General features: G+C 34.5%; 1 protein-coding gene across 10 annotated transcripts in view; it reads left to right on the forward strand.

Annotated features, from left to right (window-relative positions):
- Nucleotides 1–178: 178 nt before the first annotated feature.
- Nucleotides 179–26,469, forward strand: part of LOC111055063 (dnaJ homolog subfamily B member 3) — a 202,744-nt gene continuing 176,453 nt past the window's right edge. For 6 of the 10 annotated variants that reach the window (XM_039440791.1, XM_039440800.1, XM_039440805.1 and 3 more), the window contains exon 1: nt 205–406. The gene's annotated coding sequence lies outside the window, so the exon portion shown is untranslated. Of the gene's footprint in view, nt 407–17,001; nt 17,724–26,469 lie in introns of those variants that run through there. The other 4 variants (XM_039440792.1, XM_039440802.1, XM_039440794.1 and 1 more) reach the window with 2 other exon arrangements.

Genomic DNA, 26,469 nt, shown 5'->3' on the forward strand with positions numbered 1-26,469 from the left:
GCATTCAAAAGTTTTTGAAGTAAATCATAGTCGTTAAAAACACATTGATCTTTATAAATATTTTCTTCAATTTAAGATGAATGATATTTTAATTCTGCTACAGAGAATGAAAAAAGAAGAAACTAAAATTATGATATTATTGTTTTGTAACTTGCTATGCGTGGGTCAAAGAATAAACGGTTAAAATCTAGAAGGCACAAGGCAGTAATTCAGTGTATGCTCAGCTCCAATCAGTTGCTCATTTTTGAGTAGCTGGCTCACATTTTGTCAATTTTCTTGTCCTGAATACAATTTTAAAACAAAATGAGTGTTTAAAATTCAGTGGTAATAGTTTTGTGAAGTGTCCAGTGCCATAAATATCCAAAACACAATTTTGGAACCGATAATATCTTCAACAGAAACACAGGTGAGTTAGGCTACCTGAATTTTTACCTTCGTTTATTACCGTTGTAATTTCGTGACATAATTTTATTCAGTAATGTAATTGTGTATTACAAGAAACTGGTTTGATACCACTTTCGGTTTTTAAACCGTTGCAGCGTAAAATCGTGCTACTAATTCAATTTTTATTAAGATCGATAGCTTAGCTCTGATATCGTCTACTATAAACTATGCAATGCCATTGTCCAAGAACTCTTATTGAATTTGAATCAATTCACACGGTTATTATTCATTATAATCGATTAATTAACTGCTTTCATTGTTTAATTAACTGCTTTCATTGTTGACCTCTAGCTTGATTGAGAATTCTATAAATTATCAAAGTGTCTTATCTCCTTGAGTTAAAAATAAGAGAGACTAGTGTTCTGAAAATTTTTATTTTTCAACTAAAACTCCTAGTTATAGGTTATGTTGTAACGACTTACAAACCACCATACATTTGAAAAAGAATCTTAGTTTTTGAAATTTAGTAATAAAGTAACCTAAATATTTGTAAGCTTATCAATCTTGACAAAAACCCTTAAATGATGAAAATAGGAGTTTCTTTAATGTGATTCATATAAGGAGATTGTTGGCGAAGACTGTGTTTTCAGATGTAAAGTTTTTTCAAAACTTTTAAATTAAAATTGTAGGTTTATTTTATCATAAGCTGATAGCTTTTTCAATTTCAAACTAGGATTAAAGTTTTGGTGAATTTGTCAAACTTATAATGACAATGGAAAAAGATAGGAGAACATCGTTGCCGATTCTCTGCTTTGCCACTGCCAAAAAGGATATTGTTGTTGCCGGCGTATTTAATTGCTATTAACTGTTCATCCTTGTTAAAGAATAATAGGTCATAAATTATATTTTAATGGCCAAGAAAATATATTTTTCAATGATTAAATAATAAATTTTCATATTGATATAACCTAATATATTCTGTTAGGTCTAATTAATAATATTTCTACATAGCTAAAAACGATCTGGAAACGTTGCAGTGGTAGAAAATGATAGTGCTATCTGGTTTGTCGAATGATGAACAAGTATAGCAACACCATATTTAATCAAAGTAATTTCTACAATCATTATTATTATGAGATATGACTAGTGATATTATTATGAGATATGACTTGTGTAATGTCTAGTATTAGTTTACACTTTGTCTATTGCCAATGTTGCTCAAGACAATAAACATTTATTTATTTAGGCCTATAAGTTTATTGATTCCTACAATCTGATCAAAATTGGTGTTAGGGTGGCTCGTTGGAGTAAGTGATAACGCGCCGGTACAATAATCACGAGAACCCGAGCTCGAATCTCGACCGGGGAAAAAGTTTTTGACCACACCACAACCACATAGAGACGGCCATCCCGTCTTTCGGACGACATGATAATGGCCGGGACACACATAACCGCACCGAGCCCGCGCCGCGGTACGGCCGAGAGTCGGACGGCGAGTGACAAAACAAATGCTTTCAAACGTATAGGAACATATTCTACCGAACCGCGTCAGAACCGTCACCGTGTTTGTTGCTCGCGCCGTGCCCACGCCGTCACCGACTAGTTCAGTTTACATTTTGACGGAGACGGTGCGGCCTCATTTAACATATAGAGTAAGGTATTTTATTTATTCATTTATTGTATATAAAAATACAATCATAATGCAATTATGACATTGGAGGAAAAACTACGCTGAGCCTGTACTATTTCTCTCCAAAAATTTTGATAAAATGTTAATGTTGTCCAAAAGTCAAGGTTTATGTAATCACACACTGCTTCGTCACTTGATTTTCGGTCCAGGAATTTTGATTTGAGTGAAAAACTTATTGAAGAGATACGGGATTTTCCAGTTTTGTACGATCGAAGTGATGAGAAATATGGTTGAACGGAAAAATAAGTTGAACCAAAAGTAAAAGTAGAACCAAATAAGTTAAGCCAAAGGTATAATAGACATGATGGGCCATATGAATAAAACCAAAGCATATTATGCTCTTGAGCATGAGCATGAAGCATAAGGTTTTGCTCTTGAGCATTAGCTAGAAGCATAAGCATTTGCTCATTTTTCTATGAATAAGCTTTACCTTATACTCTTACCTTATGCTTCCAGTAGCGGCTCGTGATCTTCTAGCTTGGGGGTTCAACCTCATGATCTATTGGAGAGAAAGGTCAATAGGATATAGAGTATTGCGCATAATCAAGTGTAAACATGATCAATAATAATTACACCCCAAAGGTTGAGCTTATTTTCTACAAATATAAATTTTTTGTCCTGTTCATATTTCTCTTGTTTGATTTTTACTTCGGGAGTTGGTCACCATTATGTTTTATTTTACACCTACCCTCAATATTAATATTGTTTGTATTTAACAAATACTGAACCTTATTCATATTTCTTCATCAAAATGCTGTTACGGTAACACAATAAATTATAATCACACTCTCACTAAAAGAAAATGGACACACTAGAAATACTCACGAATACACAAAACACACTAGAAATTACTATAATTATTCTTCTACACACAAAACAAATTTATATAACGAAAAATGCAGTGAGATCTATCACAACTGTAAACAGTGTATACCCGTAACCATACCATATAACCTCAAAACTGTCACGCTTAGGCTACTTCTTGTTTACCGCTTTTTTACTGTTTACTGCCACAAAATTTAAATTTATTGGTTATAAGCAAGTTCAAGATGGCACTGTATCCGTATCACGAATACTCACAATTCATTCCGAGGTTTACCGAATGCTTCACTTGCCTCGGCTAGGTTCGGCTACTCTCGGATGAACTCGTGCAAACTTGGTTCACACAGGATTGTGAACCAAATCCGTGCTAGCAAACCGATTCCCCTCCTCCGTTCCACTACCATACCCAGCCCTGTTTTTGGGTTCACATCGGGAAATGAACACTGCTTTCCATCTCCACCATTCCATCGTCATTCCATTCGGTGCTGTTTCAAGCAAGCCACTCCGGGCTCTCAGGCACCGGCCGCAAAACATCAACATTAAGTTTATGTAGATGAAAAATGTTGTGATGTAATTTAATGAGTATAAAATAGGAATATAATTATTTGAGTTGCAAATTCATCATTGTATAGGAAGTTGATTCAATTCTGGGGGTTCAATGAACCATTGAACACATAGGACGAGCCGCCACTGTATGCTTCTGAACTCTGGAGCAAATGCTCACGCATTTTAAAGGTTTTTCATCAGCTGAATCGCCTTTGTGGCCTTACTTTGTTTTTATAGCTCACGTAAGCGCTAAATATGCTAGTAGGGGGCACCGCTTGTGTTTGCGTCGTCAGCTCTGTTTTCTATTTTTATGAAATGAGTTAAATGTTAGTTGAGTTGAGAATTTTGAAATAATAGCGTGAAAAAATGTCATCTCTATAATAATCTTCAGCATAATCTTGTAATATCAATAGGCTTCTTATAATCGTCTGCACTCTCATCTTCTTAAATGCCTTAAATTTCCTATTTTGTGATGGCTATCTTTATATCAGATAGCTATCTTTTGTATTTATTATTTTGTATGAATAATGGTGATATATATCATGGTTGAATCTAAAGAGTTTTATAGGTCTCAACTATTGGTTGTGATCGTATCTGGTATAGTTTCCTCTTCCTCATACGAATTAGTTGAGCCATTTCACTATGAGCAAAAGTTGATAAGCTGCTCTAGACTAAACTCACCTTTTTTATGCATTTTCTTCGAAAGTTGTGCAAATGCTCTAGTTTATTCATAGAATTTTGAGTAGGCCTATAAGCTTTTACTTTTGAGAAAATGCTCAAACTATTTTTTTTGATGAGCATGAGCAAAAGGTTTTGCTCACGTTTATTCATAAAAAATGAAGCAAATGCTCCATATTTTGGAAGTATAAGCAAATGCTCAACTTTATTCATATGGCCCAATATGATAAATAATAAAATAAACAACAAAAAGTATAAAAGAAGGAACCCGTGACTGTGTCTTAAATTTAAAATTTTAAACTAATTACTTTTAGGCTCAACTCACACTCACGCGACTCAGGTCGAGAAGAGACTCGACTCTAGTCGAGAGCATGTGTTTCCAAATGGTGACACTCAGACCAGTCGATTCTAGTCTCCGCGACTGTCACCATTTGAAAACACATGCTCTCGACTAGAGTCGAGTCTCTTCTCGACCTGAGTCGCGTAAGTGTGAGTTGAGCCTTAGATACATGAGAAAAGATAATAATTTTTTTGCTGTTTCCGATACATGACTGATTGTGGTATTGTTATCCACCGAAATACCAGCACTATAATTCCTATCTTCTGTGTCTACAGATAATTAGTTTAAAATTGAAAAATATAAATTTAAATCGGATGTAACAATATTATTAACACATTCAGAAATGAGACCACAGTAGCACTACAGATCTGAGACATGGCTGTCGCACGGATAAGTGTTTCTCCTATCACCATCACCGTGTCGCGGCCGTATCTCGGCACGGGCTCGCTGAGGTTATATGTATCCCGGCCTTGAGCCGTTGGTCCCGACTACCTAAAAAGTAGTGTCTCATCATCTTCCCTCTCACTCATTACCCACGCACAAGCCTAAGAGCTTATGTAGGCTTCACTATCAGTATTATTATTAATCAAATACTGCCATTATAAAACGTGTACATCACTAAAGGAAGATAATACAATGATGATAAGAAGATGATCCAAGGATAACAGCAGCAATAATAATAATCAATTACTGTAATTTTAATGCGGACCTAACTTACTATAGTGAGATTTAGGTTATAGCATAGAGAAACAATAGCGTAAGTAGATATCCCATGGTATAGGGAATTTTTGTCGCAACTTTTACTGTTATCTCAAGCCGATTACTGTCGATTATTGTCAATTTTTACTGTTTTGTTGGGGTGATAGTGTATGAACAGCACAATTTGAGAGACTACCAGCGTCACACAGCTGCATAGGAAAGAACTACGTGAACTATCGGCTTGGGATAACAGTAAAAGTTGCGACATAAACGCCCTATACCACGGGATATCTACTTATGCTATCGTTTCTCTATGATTATAGAGACAGCACCTGATTAGCATTGGTGCTGCTATCCTTGTCTGTCATCAGACAAAGCAGATACCTCTATCCTTTTCCAACTCCGCACCGTTGCCAAATCGTTTGTACGCTTTGAGTAGATATAACGAACTCCCTACCGAAATACTTAATCTCAATTGTGAAAATTTATTATTTATTCAAGACGAAATATTTGGCGAATAAAATATTTTTGTGATAGAATTGATAAATTATTAACATGAATCAACAAGTAATATCAGATCATTGACCGAGCGAATTGAGGTCTAAGATTCAAGTCGACGGTTTTTGCATTTCTCTTTATGTTTATATTTATGTTCCGCATTTACGGTTAAACGCAGCAATAGATTTTCATGAAATTTGACGTGTATGTTCCTTTTTGAATTTCCCGTCGACGTATATATAGGTTTTTTTTTTGAAATTTTGCATTTTAAGGATAATACAAAAGGAAAAGGAGTCTTCTTCTAACGCCAATATTACTGTAAAAAACAGAATAGATTTATTCATCATAAAACAGCTGTCCAGTGGATTATTAATTGCATGCAATAGCGCATGCAATTAATATCGCAATGTAACTTGGTAAAAAATCAGCTGCTGTGTGGACTATTGATTGCATGCCTCATTGAATGCAATTTTTATGCACTATTAATTGCATGCAATAACGCATGCAATTAATAACTAAAATAACATAGTATTGTCCCTCGCCCTTTCTCTGCTTTGAACTTAGGCTGACCTGTTGCCAGTATGTTTCGAAGGAGATTAGCTTTTGATGTTAGCATTTTTGATACACCAACTCCAACAATCAGATGAGCTTTAGTGTTTACAAGTTTCTGTTTCTCGAATGGTTCCAACTTTTCTTAAATAACTCAATATTATTCGTTAAAAGTGGTAATTGAGTGGAATATTTATAATTAATTTAATAATTCAAACCATCTAAATTCAAAATTTATAGTTTTAATGTTTATTTTGGACTAAAATTTCATAAAAATTGTACACGTGAAATTCTAACCTTATCTTGGACTGTGTCACCTATAAATTTGGAAGAAAAATAGCACAAGGACTACCTTATTATTTTATCTTCCAATGTTATTACATTAGTGTCATTTGCATTGTAAATAAATAATAATAATAAAAAAAGATAAACAGCCATTAGCCGTTTTCACACCGATATCTCGCCGACACGACATACAGACAGGATTTACTCTGATGGACAGTATAAGAGGAGGCTGTGGTTTATAACTGCGTGAGGTCTACTGTTCACAGAACTACTAGCATATACCGGTATAACTTGTTCACAGCTATCTACTATAAATATTGTGTGAACGGAAAACTGACAACATTGTGTTGCTATCATTCCACTGAGACTATAACAGGAATCTCACTGTCACTACAGTGACAGTTTTCTGTTCTTCTTTGAAACCCGTGCTTTGCATCTGAAGCGGCTCGGCTCATTCTATAGCATTATATGACTATTGTCGTTGAATTTTATAGGAGGCACAATTAGACAAGTATAAACTGATTGGAAAGTAAATCTATGACTCAAGATGATTGGCAATAATATTATTGAAGACGGCTTCTTTGAGATTGAGAACTGCTTTAATCATTGTTCAACGCACTTGTTTATCTACTCTTTCTTCTCCATCGCTTACTCCTCCTCATCCTGTCACTCCTCTACCTCCTCCTCCTCCTCCTCCTCCCCTCCACCACATCCTCCTCCTGCTACTCCTCCTTATCCTGTCACTCCTCCAGCTTCTCTCCTCCTCCTCCTTTTCCACCTCCTCCTCTTCTTACTCTTCCTCCTCCACTTCCTCCTCCTCCTCCTCCACATCCTCCTCCTCCTCTTCCTCCTCCTCCTATTCCTTCTCATCCTCCTCCACATCCTCCTCCTCTTCTCCTTCTCCTCCAGTCCCTCCTCCACCTTCTCATCAAGTTCTTTTCTTTCCGAATCATTCTCATTCTCTCTTGATCCCTCAATGTCCTATTCCTCTTCCTCCTCTCCCTTATTTCTCCTCTTCCTCATCTCCTGCTCCTCCTCTATCTCTCCCTCCTACTCCATCTCTTCTTCCTCCTCGCATCATCTTCTTCCTCCAGGTCCTCCTTCTCTCCTTGTTTTACCCTTTTCGTCCTTCTCTTCTACCACCTCTCCTTCTCCTCCTCCTCCTCCTCCTCCTTCTCCTTCTCCTCGTCCTCCTCATCCTCTTCCTTCTCTCCTTTTAATCTTCTTCCACATCCTCCTTTTCCTCCTCCTCCTCTTTCTCCTACTCCTCTTTCTCCTACCCCTCCTCCTTTTCCTCCTCCTCTTCTCACCCTCTTCCTCCTCCTTCACCAAACCTTCATCCTCTTCCTCCTCGTCCTCCTTCTCTTTCTCCGCTCTTTCGTCCTCTTCTTATTTCACTATTTTCACTACTTCTCCAGCTCCTCTTCCTTCTCCTTCTCCTCGTCCTTCTTCTCACCCTCTTCCTCCTCCTTCACCAAACCTTCATCCTCTTCCTCCACGTCCTCCTTCTCTTTCTCCGCTCTTTCGTCCTCTTCTTATTTCACTATTTTCACTACTTCTCCAGCTCCTCTTCCTTATCCTTCTCCTCGTCCTTCTTCTCACCCTCTTCCTCCTCCTCCACCACATCATCTTCTCCATGCCTCCTTCTCCTTCAACACCTTTTCGTCCTCTTCTTTTTTTCACTCCTTCTCCTCCACCTCCTCTTCCTCCTCCTCCTTCTCCTTCACCTTCACCTCCTTCTCCTCTATATTCTTCTTTTTCTTGTAGAGACTCCTTTCTCTAACACATGGTAGTAATAAAAGTTAATAGTATCTAAGTTTATAGGCTCATTATGAGGGACTTTCTCTTCATTGATGTGCCGGTTGAAATAAATTGTCCCAATAAATATGATTTATCATGTGGTATAGAATCATATTGACCTTGTACTTTTATCTTATATGGTCATAAGGATGCTGATTTGCTGATCCATGTAAAATCCTTGTAACCATTTCACTTTGCTTTTGTGTTAAGTGTTAACTTTTTAAAAAATGGCAGGTAATTTTAGACATTATTCATACTCCGAATTAGCTGACATGCATTTAATGTATGGAATGGGACACTACTGTAATAGTACTGAAGCAAGACGTTTGTATCAAGAGAACTTTCCTAACCGAGTATGTCCAAGTTCAAGGTTTTTTGCCACTATTCATCAACGTCTGTCTGAAAAAGATTTTTTGATATACAAAGAGCACATTTATGCAGGCAGATCCCGATCTACTAAGACTGTTGAGTTAGAAGAACAAGTTCTTAATGAAATTTATGAACATCCCGAGAAGAACACAAGAGAATTGTCAGTGCAGTTTAATATCAATCAATCTATCATTTGGAGGATACTAAAAGAGCAACAATTACATCCATACCACCTCCAGAAAGTTCATACTCTATTGCCACGAGACTGTATTCCCCGTGCTGGTATTTGCCGATGGTTTTTAGTAAAACTTGTTTACCCAAACTTTTTAACAACCGTTTTATTTACCGACGAGGCACAGTTTACAAGAACAGCTATCGTTAACGTCCACAACTAACATATTTGGGCAGCTGAGAATCCTCATGCCATCAATCCCAATCTTCCACAACATCAGTTTTCAGTAAACATTTGGACAGGAATCATAGTAGATCATCTACTTCTGTTCGAGCTTCCTTCTAGGCTTAATGGCATAATCTACTAGTCTTTTGGTATAATTTTAATATCATCTAGATATGCTACTTTCATATAAAAAAAACTTTTCATAAAAAACCGAATATTTTATTTGCAATCAGGTACAACTTATGAGTTATTAGTTCTCTCCTCATAAAACAGCAAATTTTTGTGGTGTAATGTACTACATAAGAATATATTTTATCCAACTTTTATTCAAATTTAGTTTACACAGCTTACATCATTCTTCTCAGAATTAAATTCTCTACAATTTTTATTGTGAAAAATTATTTGTTTACTGGTCATTAAAGAAAGTTATTGGACATCAAACGTAGAAGTCTGTGTTTTTCTACTTTAATTTTTTGCATATTTCAACTTTTTTCTCAAAAACTACTCACACTACAGCTTCCAGACTAGTTTTATTCACTTTTTCAGATATTTTTCCATATGAATCCAGCATAAGTTTTTCAAAAACTAGTCCCCAAACAATTCAGCATCGGTGTATTTCACCAGAGGAACTGAATTCCGGGCGAAATCTTTCACCCTGTATAGCTCGCTAATGAAGCGTTTATGGATATATGTTTATAAGAACTTTTTTTCTTATTTTTACCTCTACTATCACGTATTAAATTATTTTAACATAATTATGAATCACCCTGTATATATAGATTCATGGCTATTATGTATGTTTGATAAGCATACCACTTTTGCTTTTTGGCTGGCTGTGAACCGGCTATAATTAGATAATATCAAGTTGTTGATCTGTGTTTAATAATAAGCTTGGCATAAAACCGTCTGAGATTGTATGAACTCAAGGTTGTGAGAAAAACTAGATTGTAGCCTATCATTATCATTTTGCACGCAGTTGGGCTACTTGCTCTCTTTTTAAATACGTAATCTGTGTAGTGAGGTCCACGTTATAATGGCAGTATTTGATTAGCATTGGTGTTGCTATAGTGAGGTCCACGTTATAATGACAGTATTCGATCAACTTTGGTTTTGCTATCCTTGTCTATCATTCGACAAAGACGGTGGTACTATCCTTTTCTAGGTCTACAACGATGACAGTTATGTTTTTGACAGTGTAGAAATACAATTAGTTGATGCAGAGAATCGGCATCGCTAATCTTCTATCTTTATTCACTGTCATTATAACGTGGACCACACTATATCCTTGTCTACCATCCGACAAAGCAAAGCAAATCAAAGTTTAGCCTATTCATAAAAAACAATTACAATACAAATTAGAATATTATAACATTCAAAACAACTAAAACAATGAAGTTTTATTTTTATGCATTGAATCATTTCTAGGCAAAGATAATTCAATGAATAAATATGCACCCCATTATAAATGATATTTGTTGGGGTATCAGTTACTAGTAATTCTGCGAACAGTAGACCTCACGCAGTATTCTCATCCACAAGTACCTGATTGAAACTATAGACCTTATGGAAATACAGCAATAGACTGGCTTCTCCACACATCTGTGTAATCACTTGTCAGCTGATTTATGATGAATAATTCTATAGTCTGATTTTTACTCTAATATTGGCGTATGAAGGAGGCTCCTTTTTCCTTTTATATTATCCTTAAAATGAAAAATTCCAAAAACCTTGTATATACGTCGACGCGCAATTAAAAAAGGAACATACCTGTCAAATTTCATAAAAATCTATTACCGCGTTTCGCCGTAAATGCGCAACATATAAACATTTAAACATTCAGAGAAATTCCAAACCGTCGACTTGAATCTTAGACCTCACTTCGCTCGGTCAATTAGTTGCGTGTTGCGTTTTAATTACTATTTACAAACTTCATTCACTGATATGGGATTAAAGTTTTTTATATTAAAATTAGTAAAAATTTATAATACATAAAAAAAAGAAATTAATAGATAAATATTAATGTTCTATTAAGGAGAATAATCAGAAAGTTAATTTAAAAAAATGAAAAACTAGTGAAGGAAAAGAATGAAAAATAAATCGTTTCAATATTTACAATCTAACTAAATTTTCACAATTTTCTACTCCAATATCAACTAACCAGGAAAATAAACTTTTCTTGAACTTGTGTCTATTGAATTCTTCCCTAATGTAACTTGGTATTGAATTGTAAATTTTTGAAATAAAATTAAATTTTGCAATAAATATATTTAAACAGATAGAGCTATTCTTCTCTAGCTCAGCAACGTTGCCGGATCGTTCTTTAACAATGTAGAAATATAATTAATTTACAAAATATTTAATCTCAATTATGAAAATGTATTATTTAATAGTTTTTTGGTTGCCATGGAAAAATTTGTAATGTGAAATTTTCAGTTCAATATTATCATCAAAATTTTATATTTGTTTGCTTTCCTAATGTGAATTTGTGTTTGAACATAGTTTTTTTATTTTAAACTTAAATCTTGTTTAAATCATCATAAAATAAAAACTCAGGAAGTCAAAGTGGAATTTCTAGTGAGGAAACATGAAGAACCGAATACATAACCTATAAACTTGAGTGTTGATAAGAAATGATATTGGGTAATACGGCAAGGCAGAACATCCGAAAGGATCTCTCTGCCGATAAAAGCCATAAGAATTAATAAAATAGATACATTTAATAATTGAAAACTTTTTTCTCTACGAATAAAATTGAATTGATTGTTTCAAACAAAAATGAACAGTTGATTATTACAGTTAATTATCTTATTACATACGATATACAGGTATTAGCTATCCTCTATTCATTCATTTTTATTCATTTTATTGTATAAAACACTATAATCATAACACATTTATGACATTGGAGGAAAAACTTGGCTGAGCCTGTACTATTTCTCTCCAAAAATTTTAATAAAATGTTAATGTTGTCCAAAAGTTGAGGCTATGTAATCACACACTGGTCCATCACTTGATTTTCGGTCCAGGAATAATGATTTGAAAATTTTGAATTAAGATGGTTGATTTTATACTCTAAATGAATCACAGAATGTATCACAATAAATTGAAAACTTGAGAAATATTGCACTTATTTGAAAAATTTCAAGGCAGTAATCTATTACCACAGTATTTGGAACTTCTCTTCAATGGCTGACCATCAATATCGTACTCCTCAGCAAACTAGGTCAACCTCTGTTACTCTGTGGACGTCTATTATTGTATGAAAGGCATTGAACAGAGTTTCAGAACATATGAACTTGAACTCAGCAATGACTTGCTATTTAGATACTATGGAGACCCCGGGGTTAGAAATATTATTTTCTCTTTGTTGTCCCACAAAGCATAGTTCAAGGGTGAGATAAGAAAGACAAGGAAGAGGAAGAAATACCTCTTATTATTCCATCTAAATTTATAATTTACAGCCCATATAATATTTTTGGAAGAAAAATTAACTTGAAATTTTTACAGTAAAAACATAACCTATTTTTGGACATGTTATTCATTATCAAAATTTGGAAATAGAATAGTTTTGGCCAAGCCTATTGTTCTTTCCTAATTATATCCTATTATATTAAGCGAGCAATTTCTGTATATCTGTATATATTTTTATATTTGGTTATTGGTTATTTATGTCCAACGGATCTCGAAAACGGCTCTAACGATTTTCACAAAATTTGGAACATAGTAGGCTTATGATATAAAAATTCGATTGCACTAGGTCTCATCCCTGGGAAAACTCGCTGAAGGACATGAGAAGGATAATTCATCCTTGGAAAAGCAGATGATAATTTCTTCGTCTGTCGATAACAGAAGATGCGTGTGCCTGTGTGGGAGATCAGCTGTGTAATCAATCAGCTTACCGTATCTCGCGAGAAATCTAAAAATGTTAATAGACTCGTTCAAAATAACCTGATTTGTTGACATGACATGATATATCATAATATTCAAAGTTAATCATCTTTTTACAGTTTTAAGTGATTAGTGAGTGTTATTTTGTTATTCAATTTGGTTTGTAAACAATCTAAATTAGAACTTTTCTGTTTTCAAATATTTGGACTGAAAATTGGACCTGAATTCAAGTGTATGGAACATAACCTACTTTTTGGACCATTTATAGTGTATAAATCAAAATTCGGGTGCCCCGATATTTTATATGATTTATAATTTGTATCAACAAATAAATATTGCGATGAGTCAGTTAGAAAGAAGGATTGTTGAAACATTGTGTAAAAGTAGATGAGGAAATTCGAGGGGAAAGAAGGGGAGGAGATGGAGAAGAGTAGAAATTGGAAATTTGAGAAAGGAGAAGGAAGGAAGAAGAGAGAGAAGGAGTTTGAGAAAGAGAAGAAGAACACGAAAAAGAAGAAGAAGGTAGAGGAATAGCAGGAGGAGTTGGAGAAGACTAGAAAGATGAAATTTGAGAAAGAAGAAGGGAGGAAGAAGAAAGAAGAGGAGTTGAAGAAAGAAAAAGGAAGAGGAGTTGAAGAAGGGTAGAAGAATATGAAATTAAGGAAAAATACAAAAAATAAATACTTGGAGGAATAGGAGTTGGAGGAGGAGACGAAGAAGTGGGATTCAAAAATTGTGAGGGAGGAAGGGAAAGTGTAGAAGAAGAGGAAGAAGTAGAATGATAACAAGAAGAAAAGGAATAAGAAGGAGAAGAAGAGAAACAAGAAGAAGAAAGACGAAGCAGAAGAAGAAGAATAAAGGCTCGGAAAGATGAAAAAGGAAGACACCAAGAAGAAGAAGAAGAAAGACGAAGCAGAAGAAGAAGAATAAAGGCTCGGAAAGATGAAAAAGGAAGACACCAAGAAGAAGAAGAAGAAGAAGGAGAAAAGCGATGGATAAAGCACAAGAGAGAATGAGTAGAATTGAAGAAAACTGAGATAAATAATGAAAGGAAAAAGAAAGAAATGAAATGTGCCCGGTTGCATGAAGAAGTAGAATTGTAGAAGACTGAGATGAATAAGAAAAGGAAAAAGAAGATGAAAAACTATAGTGAGGTCCACGTTATAATGACAGTATTTGATCAACTTAGGTTTCGCTATCCTTGTCTATTATTCGACAAAGCCGGTGTTACTATCCTTTTCTAGGTCTACAACGATGCCAATTATGTTTTTGACAGTATAGAAATATAATTCATTAATGCAGAGAATCGGCATCGCTATTCTTCTATCTTTATCCACTGCCATTATAACGTGGACCGCACTATAGAAGAGTAGCCTATATGAAGAGTAGCCTAGATGTCAGTCAGCATTAATTAAATGGGAAGCATTGACGCTATCCACAAGGAATGCTGACAGTAGAAGTGAATCTCACACTGGAGTACATTAAGTTAGTGAACCTTGATAGTATTAGGCCTATTTCCGTTTAATATTGGAAGGTAATTCGTTGGATATGCCTTATAAGGTGCCAATCACTTTGCTATCCTTTTTGTAATACTGTACACACAAAATACGTGTTCAGTTGTAATTTAAACCGTGATATTAACCTTGGATGATAATACAAGAGGTTGGTAATTGTGTTAGTCAGAATACGACTGAAAAAGGATAAGGTAGAGAATCGGGAGGAGGAAGAGGGAGAGGAGGAGGAGGAGGAGGAGTACAATTGATTGATTGAGTACTTTATTTATGTAGATTACAATATATACTGGCTTTTACACTTATATACAATAGCTTACAATACAGCAAAATTATAGATGAATTTACATAATATAGACTAAGAAAATAATTATTGAACTGTATAAGATATGAAAAAGCAATTTGTAATATAATAACTGTAGATAATAATTATATTGCTATGCATGTACATAAATTGGCGGAGCTTTGGACATATTAATGTCCATTCTTCGGAAAGAATATTACAAATATCCTCCCCACTAACTCTCTACCTAGAAGGAGGAGGAGAAGAAGAAGAAGAAGGAGGAGGATGAGGAGGACGAGAAGGAAAATAAAAAAATAAACTTTTAAACCACCCTCATCTCTTCAGCACTTTACTGAGGTCCACGTTATAATGGCAGTGTTTGATTAACAAACGTATTGCTATCCTTGTCTATCATTCAACAAATCTCTTTCTCGCTTTACTCTGCTGCTAAATCATCTGGAATTAATAATCAATTTGCAAAATATTCAATCTTAATTTTGAAAATTCATTATGAAATTATTGAAAAATATTTTTTCTTGCTTAATAAAACATAATTGATTATTTTAAACGAGAACGAACAGTTAATATTACATCAATAAAGCTGTATCAGCTACCGTCTGTAGAAGGCATTGACGAGACAGAGGATCGGCAACGTTGTTCTCCTATCTTTCTCCACTGCCATTATAACGTGAACCTCACTATAGGGGTAGTTATGGGGACTTTTCATGTGGAGTATTTACCTTCTAACGATAGTGAAGTCCACGTTATAATGGCAGTATTTGATTAACAATGGTGTTGCTATCCTTGTCTATCATTCGACAAAGCAAATCCTTCTCTAGCTCTGCAACGTTGCCAGTTAATTTATTGTAATTAATTTACAAAATATTCAATCTTAATTTTGGAAATCTATTATTAAAAAAACATTGGATTATATATTTTCTGAGATATAGATGATACTTGTAGGAAATTTTGTAAGCTTTAATGAGATATTAACGTCTGTAAGATGCATAGGTTGTTGTGGATAGGTTGCTTTCTAACCCCCACCTCCTCACGACATTGGGTTGGAATGGAGTCTAGAGAAATAGTTTTAAATTATTAACCGAGCTAAGTGAGGTCTAAGATTCGAGTCGACGGTTTGGCATTTCTCTTAATGTTTATATGTTGCGCATTTACGGCGAAACGCGGTAATAGATTTTCATGAAATTTGACAGGTATGTTCCTTTTTTAATTGCGCGTCGACGTATATACAAGGTTTTTAGAAATTTTGCATCTCAAGGATGAAAGGAAAAAGGAGCCTCCTTCATACGCCAATATTAGAGTAAAAATCAGACTATAGAATTATTCATCATAAATCAGCTGACAAGTGATTACACAGATGTGTGGAAAAGCCAGTCTATTACTGTATTTGTATAAGGTCTATAGTTTCAAAGACCTTAAAGAGGTATGCTTCTTTAAGCTGGGTTCACACCAAAGTTAGTAACAAAATGTTAATAACTTAATCCCTTATAGATTCTATTAGATTGAACGGAAGTTGACAAACCACACATCTTCATCATGTGTATGATAAGTTATGTTCAATCTATTATAATCTATAAGGATTGAGTTATTAACATTTTGTTAATAACTTTGTTCTAAACGCAGCTTTAAGGTCTTTGGTTTCAATATTTTGTTTTGCAGTAATGGTCTTATTATGCGTGCCCATTAGTATCATTATTCTCACATTCGAAAAACTAATTTAATAGGTGATTAAAAATAAACAAATGAACTAAATAATGCTGGAGAAATTATAATATTTTCGATTGGAAAACATACGGAACTGGAATCATTCGGAATCACGGAACTGGATGAATTATATCATATGGAATACAAATTCAAACGTGAACTGTATTTGTTAACATTTAAAACAAGTGACATCAGGTACTGTAGATGAGAATACTGCGTGAGGTCTACTGTTCACAGAACTACTAGTTCATACCAGTTAATAGTTTATACTCGATAGCTTTCAATTACATAAAGTAATATCTTTTTTTCAGATACTTTTTTGTGCTTTTTAACTTCTATTATAAATTATTTTTATCATTTTATTCCATGAAATAAAAAAATGTTTGGCCTTCAAATTTCTACACGACTCCACTACAACTACAGACCTCTTTTTGTTACTCTGCGGTGTGTCCCTAGTAGAGGTTACAATGTTGTCAGTGCGCACATCTTCTGCGCAAATGGCTACTCTTATCTCTTCTGGTTTTCTGAGTTAGTGAGTCAGTTGTCGCTCGACTCTTGTGGTGATAGGACGTGTGCCAGGAGAGAGCGCTACGTTTTTTCGCTCGCATCTGTGCGTCCGTTAATGTGATATTCGCGAGTGTTATCAGCTAACTGTAAACAGCGCGAATTTGAGCTTTGTTCTTATACATTTTTTAAAAGTGTTAACGATTTAGTTTGGGTAAATTTGTTTAAACCCAGATTAGGTTGCAAAGGTTAATTTTGGAAGGTTTTTAGTTGAGAAAACTTGGAGTTTCTAGTTGAAAAAATTGAAGTTTCAACGTGTTATAGTTGAAAACCTTTTAGTTTGCAAGTGTTTCAAGTAGAAAAAAGCTTGCATAAAGTGAGAAAAGCTTTGTTTTCGACTAAAGTTTATCGAAAACCTCGAAAATAATTGATGAGTTAACATTGAGACTCTACGGTATTCAATTCAAATATATGCTATTCATCAGGTTTATACTAAATACAAGAAGATTCGAATTTGAGTAAATATTGAGCTGGCTAATTTTATAGTCAAGTCTCGTACTACCAGATTTTATATATATTTGGATTTTTATCGAGTTTTATAAAATGGTAAGAGGATTTTGAAAATTTCTGAAAGAGTTGGTACTGATTTTGAGGATCTGGAGAATTATTGAGCATTAGAAACATATAGTGTGTACACTTTGTGACAAGAATTTACAATACACTGTGTTTTATAAACTTGATATATTGGAGAGAAGCCTGTAAGTATTCAACAAAACATTTTTCAAATTTATCTCAACGTTTCTCATTATTTGCTTATTAATATGTTTTATTTCCTCTAATTTGATAGTTTCTCTCTTTGTCATCCCTGTTTACTAAGTAGTACAGTAATATATTGTCAGAAAAAATCCAAAAACTTTATGCTTTCATATTTTTCATGACCTCAAAACAAATTTGAGATGATGAAAAATTCGTGGAAATTTTGATGGAATCATGAAAATGATAAAATGCATGTCAAATTACTTTCATAATATTACAGTTGTGTTGTGATTGATGTTGTGATATTTTCCCATAATGAAAAACAAATAGAAATTGTCAACCAGGTTTTATTAAAAATGTGGTTGTCATCATTCAATTAATATGTGTCCATTATTTATAATATAATAGATGAGAAATAATCGGCTTATAAACGTTCAGGGATTGGAAATAATTCACGAATGACGCATCATCACGTATGTTTTAGTTGACATTTTGCATATGGATTCTTAATTTAACGACGATGGTTATAAACCTATTTTGAATTTTTCAAGATTCAGTAGGTCAAGTTTTCAGTCAGTCAAGTCTTTGAATTGTTGAACCCTTGCGGAGCACGGGTTACCTGATAGTTCCATAATAAATTAATGATAATATTTCTTTATTCATGTAGTCTGGATTGCAGTATGCTGGAATTAATACTGTCTTATTTTAAGGTGCGTACAGATTCACGCGCCGCGAACATGAGCAATATTCACTTTTAATCAGCTGATGCCAAGCCTTTTATATCTGTATCTTACCGTTTCTGTAAAAATACAAATATAATCAGCTGATTGAAAGTGAATTGCTCATGTTCGCGGCGCGTATATCTGTACGCACCTTAACATCTCGGCCCAACAAAACAGTAGTAATTGACAGTAGTCGGCTTGAGTTAACAAAAAATCGGCATTAAATTTGGAACATAAAATGCCTATACCATGAGATATCTTCTTATGCCATCTTTTCTCTAAGCTCTTATTGAATGAATATTTTTGTTTCTTTATTCTCTATTGATTCATAAAATAAGTACATCATTGAAATAATAGGGAGAGAGAAACTAATTCATTTCACAAAGTAGGAACCGAAGAATTTTATTGAGCTCTGTGAAGATGAAATTTAATGCAATTTGAGATAGAATTGTGAAATAGTGTGCTGTAGCCTATCTTCTTGAATTAACGCAGTTTGAACTGGTCCATGCTTGGAAAAAAACATTGAAGAATATCATTATCTACAGATGGGAATGACTGCGATATTGCAATTATTCAAATGCTAATGAATTAACCCTACAGAGACACACTTACTTTATGCTAACACAGTAGACACACTGGGGTGTTGAACAGCCCAATTCAATTTTGCATTTTTCTTTGAAAAATATGAAAAAAACAAGTACTCAGACCATACTTCATCATTTCTTAATCATTTTTTTTTCAAGTGCATACAGAAATCAAAAGTAAAGCACTGCTTATCAATATTTATACTAATTTAGAAGTAGGTATGTTCCGCCTAAGTGTTGGAGCTCCTAATCCGGTTTGAACGAATGGCTTGATCATTGCCAATGACAACTTCATCAAAAACTCACGTCTCTTCATTTTATTGTTTTGAATCTCAAGTTGTAGAGAATCATAGCATTTATTCCAATCTGATCCATCATCCCACACCACATTCGTAGTGACAATACAAATAAATCTTTGTAATAAAAGTGTTTGATAAAAGTCACGTAAAAGACACTCTGGGGTGTTAGACACCCCAAACGAAGAACAAGATGAGCTGGTGACTTTGTAGAATGCTATTACTGACTGGAAGTGGTGGAGAGTAGTTGACAATACTACAATCCTGATTTAGACTAGGCATAAATTCCCATCTGTTTGATAACTGCAAATATAATTTGTCAACTGCAGAACAGAAAAAACATCCCAGTGTATCTCTTTAGGGTTAATAATTATTATTAAACGAAAATCCAAATTAACTGCTGTAATTCACCCCGAAGACTTCTGCTACTGCAAATATTGACAACAGGGAAAACAGCTAGATGGAATTTCGATGAGCGCTACTATTCAAAAATTACTAATAATCAACTATCAAAATTAATTATTGAATAGTAGCGCTCATCGAATTTCCATGTAGCTGTTTACCCTGTTGTCAATATTTGCAGTAGCAGAAGTCTTCGGGGTGATCTACAGCAGTTAATTAGGATCTTCGTTTAATAATAATTATTAATATCATTATCATTTACACATTATTGCAACAAAATATTATTTGGAGGATACAAAGGGAAAAAGTGAATTATAGGCAGAAAAGAAATAGAGAAATTGGACGAAATTATGAAAATCGTGTCAAAATTGTAGGTGAGGGAATAAAGTGCAAGGAGGAAGTTGAGAGAATTAGGATAAAGAAGAAGGAGAAAAAAGGAAAAGACGAAATTAGATTAGATTAGTGTTCTTTATTTATGTATGTTACAATATTGATAGGGAAATTATAGGGAGAAAATGCGGGGAATAATGACGGATTGGAAGGAGGCTGATGAAAATGAGGGACAGAGAAAAGAATATGAGGAAACTGAGAAGGAGAATGAGAAGATGAAGAAGGATGGAATGGAAGAAAGCAAATATGTGAACGAACAAAGGACAGGAACACACACGCAGACTATAGTGTCCTCAAAAATGTCACCGTTTCAAAGCGGTCACAAAGCAATGAAGAAGAAGAAGAAGAAGAAGAAGAGACCGGAGTAGAAGAAGTAGAAGAAGAAGTGACAGGGAGTAGAACAAGAAGTAGAAGAAGAAGTAGGAGAAGAAGAAGAATAACGTGACGAAGGAGAACAAAAAGAAGAAGAAAAAGCAGGAAGAATGTGGCGTAGAATGAGGAGGTGAAGTAAACAAAGGAAAATATAGGAATATTGAATGTGACGGGAACATACTATCATCGATATAAATCAAACCTAACAAACAGCTCAATAAAAGTGTCAGACAATGGCAAGTAGACGAGAGTATGACTAGACAAAGTAGTTGAAGAAGAAGAAGAAGAAGAAGAATTTATAGGAGAAGACATGAAAACAAGAATAAGAAGTAATAGGAGAAGACAAGAATGAGGAGTGGGAAAGCAAAACGTAGAAGAATAGTATGGATATTTTTCTAATAAGCTGGATAGCTAGATTGGTAGGAGAAGTAGAAGATTAAGAAGTAAAAAATAAGACAATAATAGAAAAGTATGAGATAAATGAAAAGTAGTTGAGGGAAAATGATTAGGATAAGAAGAAAAATGAGATGAAGAAGAAGAAGAAAGGAGAATAAGAAGTAATAGAAGAAAAAGAAGATTGCAGGAGAATAAAAAAATAGAAGAGAACAGGAGAATAAGAAGAAGGAAGACAAAACTAAGAAGAAGAAAAGTGCAAATCTTTTTTCTTCTTCTTTTCAAAAAATGATGAAGAAGGATAATAAAAAGTGGGTGGAAATGGTGAGAGGAGGAGAAATGAGGAGATGGAAGAAGGAGAATGGGACGTAAGAGAAGTTGATAAATAAGTAAAAAATAAGGAAAAGAATAGGAGAAAAATGAAAAGTAGTCGAGGAAAAATGAGTAAAAGAGTAGGAAAAATGAAGAAGAAGAAGAAGATGTTGTTGATGATTATGATGATGATGATGAATGAGCAGAAGAAGAAAAGCAAATAGTAGTTGTAGTAGAAGTAGGAGAAGTAGAGGAATATGAAGAACATAAACATAAATTATTTTACATAGTATTGGGAGGAACTTGGGAATCAGATTAGGGTGAGAAGGTAATAGAAGAATTGGAGGAGGAGGAGATAAAGAAAAAAGGAGAAGAGGACTCTGCAGCAATATGCAGCATATGGAATATGCAGCAGCAAGAGTGAGAGAAAAAATAATCTAGAGTAGAGGAGGAACAGATGAGGAAAAGGAGGAGAAGAAGGAAGAAAGAAGAAGTTGTAAAAATGTAGATTTATTTATTATAAAAAAATTAAGTAATAAGAGGTGGTGGAGTTGCAGGAGAATAGAATGAAGACGAAAGCGATAACGTCGAAGGAGAGGTGAAGGTTGAGAATAAGGAGGAGGAGAAGAAGAAGAAGAAGAAGAAGAAGAAGAAGAAGAAGAAGAGAAGAAGAAGAAGAAGAAGATCATGATGATGATGATTATGATAATGGAGAAGAAGATGATTATAATAAAGAAGGAGGAGGAGAAGAAGAAAAAGAAAAAGAAGAAGAAGTTTGAAATGTAGATTTATATGAGAAAGAATAAAACTAGAAATAGGTTGAAGGTGAAATAGGAGGATGTAAATAGGGAGGAGGTGAAATTGAGACGAAAGCGAATCCATAGAAGAAAAGGTTGACCTAAAGAAGGAAACGTAGGAGAAGAATAGGAAGATGAAGAAGGAGTAGAACAAGAAGAAGAAGAATAAACAGCAACCACTCCGTACATAGTTTTAAGTTTTGTGTAAGTGTGTGTGTGTGTGTGTGTGTGTCTGTCTGTGTGTGTGTTTGTGTGTGTGTGCTTGTGCGCATGTGTGAATGTGTGTGCGTATGAATGTGTGCGCATATGTGAATGTGTGTGCGTATGAATGTGTGCAAGAATTATAAATATTGACATATTGATTTATTTCAATATAATACCATATTCAATTATTATGTTCTTCATGATATAATATTTAAATTTGTATATAAATATTTTATTATATATATTCAAGTGTCCCCACACAGGGTAGCCTATAGGGAACACATATTAGAAATTAGGAAACAATATTGTATTTGATTTTTGGAATGCATTTGATTGTATAATTATTTTTTTTTCAATAAAGAATTTGAATTTGAAATTTGAATTTGAGAATAAGGAAAAAAGGAAGAAGAAGAAGAAGATGATTATGACGATGAAGAAGTTCAAAAAACTTTGATTTCAACAAAGGTAAGGTAAAGGAGGAAAAGTAGTTGAAGAATAAGCCGATGAAGAAGGAGGAGGAGGAGGAGAGGAAGAAGAAGAAGAAGAAGATGATGATGATGATGATAGTGATGATGATGAAGACGAAGAAGAAAAATATGTGAGTTAAAGTACTGAATCTCGTAGACGCTTTGCAGACCACCTAAAGGGAATATCCATGCTTTGACATTGAACTGCGGTCAAAAACGAATATGACAAAAGGAAGAGAGAGAAGGAGTGTGAGAGAAAGAATGAAAGAAAAATTGCAATTGAGATAGAGGAGTGAGTGAAAGAGCTTAAGAGAAGAATAGTGTGTATGAGAGAGAACAGTTAGAGAGAGTGAGTGAAAGAGCTTGAGAGAAGAATAGTGTGTATGAGAGAGAACAGTTTGAGAGAGTGAGTGAAAGGTCTTGAGAGAAGGATACTATATATGAGAGAGGAAGAATGAGTGAGAAAAACATAAAATAACAAAAGAACACTACAGAGTGAAACCGCAGATCTACAAAGGATAAGGTTGTGGTTAGCTAGTTTTCAACGTTTTTCCTCAAGAAATTATTTTATTTCTAATTTTTTCATGTCTCCTACTGTTTTATTTTCAAATTATTCGACAATTATCATATGAAGGGAACTGAATTACAGTTCTCCCTCCTCAATCTTCTTCTTCATCTTCCTCTTCTGCCAACTTCTCCGTCCTAATCCTCCTCCTCCTCCTTCTCCTCTTCCTTCTCCTCCTTCTCTTCATTCTTCTTTTCCCACTTATACTTCTTCTTCTTCATCATCTTTATCATCAAGATTCACCTGCTAAAACAACAAGACAGAAAAAATTCAATCCATACAATCCAGATTTTGAATCCAAAAATTAGTTGAATAAAATTTGTTCAATGTTCGTTCCAAATTCCAGGAAGTGTATTTTGATACAACAACAATTGCAATACCTTCTATAAAAGTAGAAACATGTTTTTGGCAAACACGAATCATGAAATCGAGTAAATGAATAAGTGAACGAAACGGACACGGAAGAATTAATCAGCACACCAAATATGTAGTGACAAGGACAGTCGGTTAACTTGAGAAATGCAGCTATTGAGAGTTTCACTTCGAACTGGCAGCGTTGTTCAAATGGGTAGCATAAATGTTGCTTATGAGGAATGCTGACTGTTATAGTGAGGTCCACGTTGTAATGACAGTGTTTGATTAGCAATGGTATTGCTATCCTTGTCTATCATTCAACAAAGCGGATAGCGCTATCTCTTTCTCGCTTTGCTCTGTTGCCAGATCGATTTTTAACAATGTAGAATTGATATTTAATTGATAAAATATTTACAAATGGAATTAAATAGAGAATCCATTTATTCAAATGCTAATTAATATATAATTATTATTTAACGAAAATCCAAAATAAATGCTGCAAATCACCCCGAAGACCTCTGCAACTGCAGACAATGACAACAGGGTTACAGCTAGATGGGAATTCGATGAGAACTACTATCCAAAAATTAGTTGCCAGCCCGGGAATCGAACCCGGTACCTCCCAATTGCTAGTCAGGAATGCTTACCCTTACACCAAACTGACAATCTCTGGATAGCAGCGCTCATTTCATACGAAGCCATAGCGGCCAACCAGTTACAGATGGAATTAAATAGAGAACTATTTACTAGGTTAAATATCTTCTATAGTGAAGTCCACGTTATAATGGCAGTGTTTGATTAGCAATGGTACTTCTATCCTTGTCTATCATTCAACAAAGCTGATAGTGCTATCTCGTTCTCGCTTTGCCCTGTTGCCAGATCGGCTTTCAACAATGTAGAATTGATAATTAACAAAATATTTCATCTTAATTATATAAATTTATTAGGAAATTATTGAATAATATAATTTACTGCTTGTTAAAATATAATTATTTTAACGAGGTAATATTACATCAATAAACCTGCATCAGCTACCGTCTATAGAAGGCATTGACAAGACAGAGGATCGGCAACGTTGTTCTGCTATCTTTATCCACTGTCATTATAACGTGGAACTCACTATATAGTGTGGTCCACGTTTTAATGGCAGTGAATAAAGATGAAAGAATAGCGATGCCGATTCTCTGCATTAACTAATTATATTTCTACACTGTCAAAAACATAATTGGCATCGTTGTGGACCTAGAAAAGGATGGTACCACCGTCTTTGTCGAATGATAGACAAGGACAGCAAAACCAGAGTTGATCAAATACTGTCATTATAATGTGGACCTTACTATAGGAGATATTTAACCTCAGTAAGATTTACTTTATGTTGTCAGTATTGATTGAATGGGTGCTTTGATGTTACTAGATTAGGAGTTCTGACAGTTTGCTGTGACACTCACAATAGTAGCCTATTAAGCAAGGTTTGTAACACCCTTGGCTGCTGAGCGAGATTGCAGATGTTTATTGCAGTCTAGTGTCACGATTTTTTTTTATTCTTGTTCTTTGTATTGTTTTCTCTCTCTTGTCCTTGACAATTATTTGTTGATACATCGCCGATCTATGAAGTTTGGCCTACATCACAATATTATATAAGAAGTCTAAAAGATAGTCTAGGAAGAAAAATACAGGACGAAAAAGATGGAGAAGGAGAAGAGTGATGTAGCGAGAAGTTGAAAAATAATGTCTTAGAGGAAACACACAGCACAAAGAAGAAGAAGAAGAATAAAGGAAAAATAAGTAGAAAAAGATAGTCGTAGAAGAGAAAGACATGACGAAGCGAAAGACAAAGATAAAAACGAAAAGATGAAGCGAGAATTATTAGCAATTTATAATCTAAGAAAAAAGGACATAAAAGATGATGGAGAAGAAAAATCAATCGAGATGTAAAGAAAGATAGTCTAAGAAGAAAAATACAGGACGAAAAGATGAAGAAAAAGAAGCGAGCAGTAGAAAAAGATAGTCTAAGAGCCGATTGCACAAAAGACGGTTAAATTTTAATCGAGAACTTATCAGAGATGCCGTCTTTTCAAAAAACTTCTCTGATTGGTTCTCGAGAAATTTAACTGGATTTTGTGCAATCGGGCCTTAGAGGAAAAATGCATGAATAAAAATATGAAGAAGAAGAAGACGAAGATGAAAATTGCAGGTCTAAATAGAACAAGAAGAAGAAAACGGCAGGGCGAAATAGAACAATAATTAGAAGAAAATGGCAGGGCTGAATAGAAGAAGAAGAAGCTGGAGCAGAAGAAGAAGAGGATAAACAAGACATGACGAAGAAGGAGGAGGAGAAGAAGAAAAAGTAGAAGTTGAAGAAGGAGGAGGAGGAATAGAAGAAGACAAACAGGCAAAACAAACAATTTCCATCCGTTAATTGGCTAACAGTGTGTATGTAGCCTACCTCTGATTGGAGTAATACCGTCTTCATTGCCGTGTACTTTCTGTTTCAAACTGAACCGCAAGTGATTCCTTCAAATTATACGGCAAATGTTGTCGGTTGTATGGTTTTAATTGGACACAACTTGTTAGCAAGTGAAGACCGAGGAAAGTTACGAAAAAAGTTGAAAGCCTAGAGATGAAAGTGTGGTTGATTTGTAATTGAGTGAAACATGATCAGCCATTCCGATTGGTTTGTGAATTTCAAATCAGAAATGAAAGGTGAAATTATTTGGTTTAGATCAATCTTTAAAGTGTGCCTGTTAATGTTTTTTTGCCCCACTTGGATGTAATGAACTGGTTTTCGTGCGTCATATGGAGGCCGAAAATGATTGTTTTCTGACCAGGCCGGTAAAAGTTTTACGGCCCTAGGGCTGTAAAATAACCTTGAAGTCAGCTGATTCTGATT

The sequence above is a fragment of the Nilaparvata lugens genome, chromosome 14 (genome assembly GCF_014356525.2).
Source record: "Nilaparvata lugens isolate BPH chromosome 14, ASM1435652v1, whole genome shotgun sequence".
Lineage (NCBI taxonomy): Eukaryota > Metazoa > Arthropoda > Insecta > Hemiptera > Delphacidae > Nilaparvata > Nilaparvata lugens.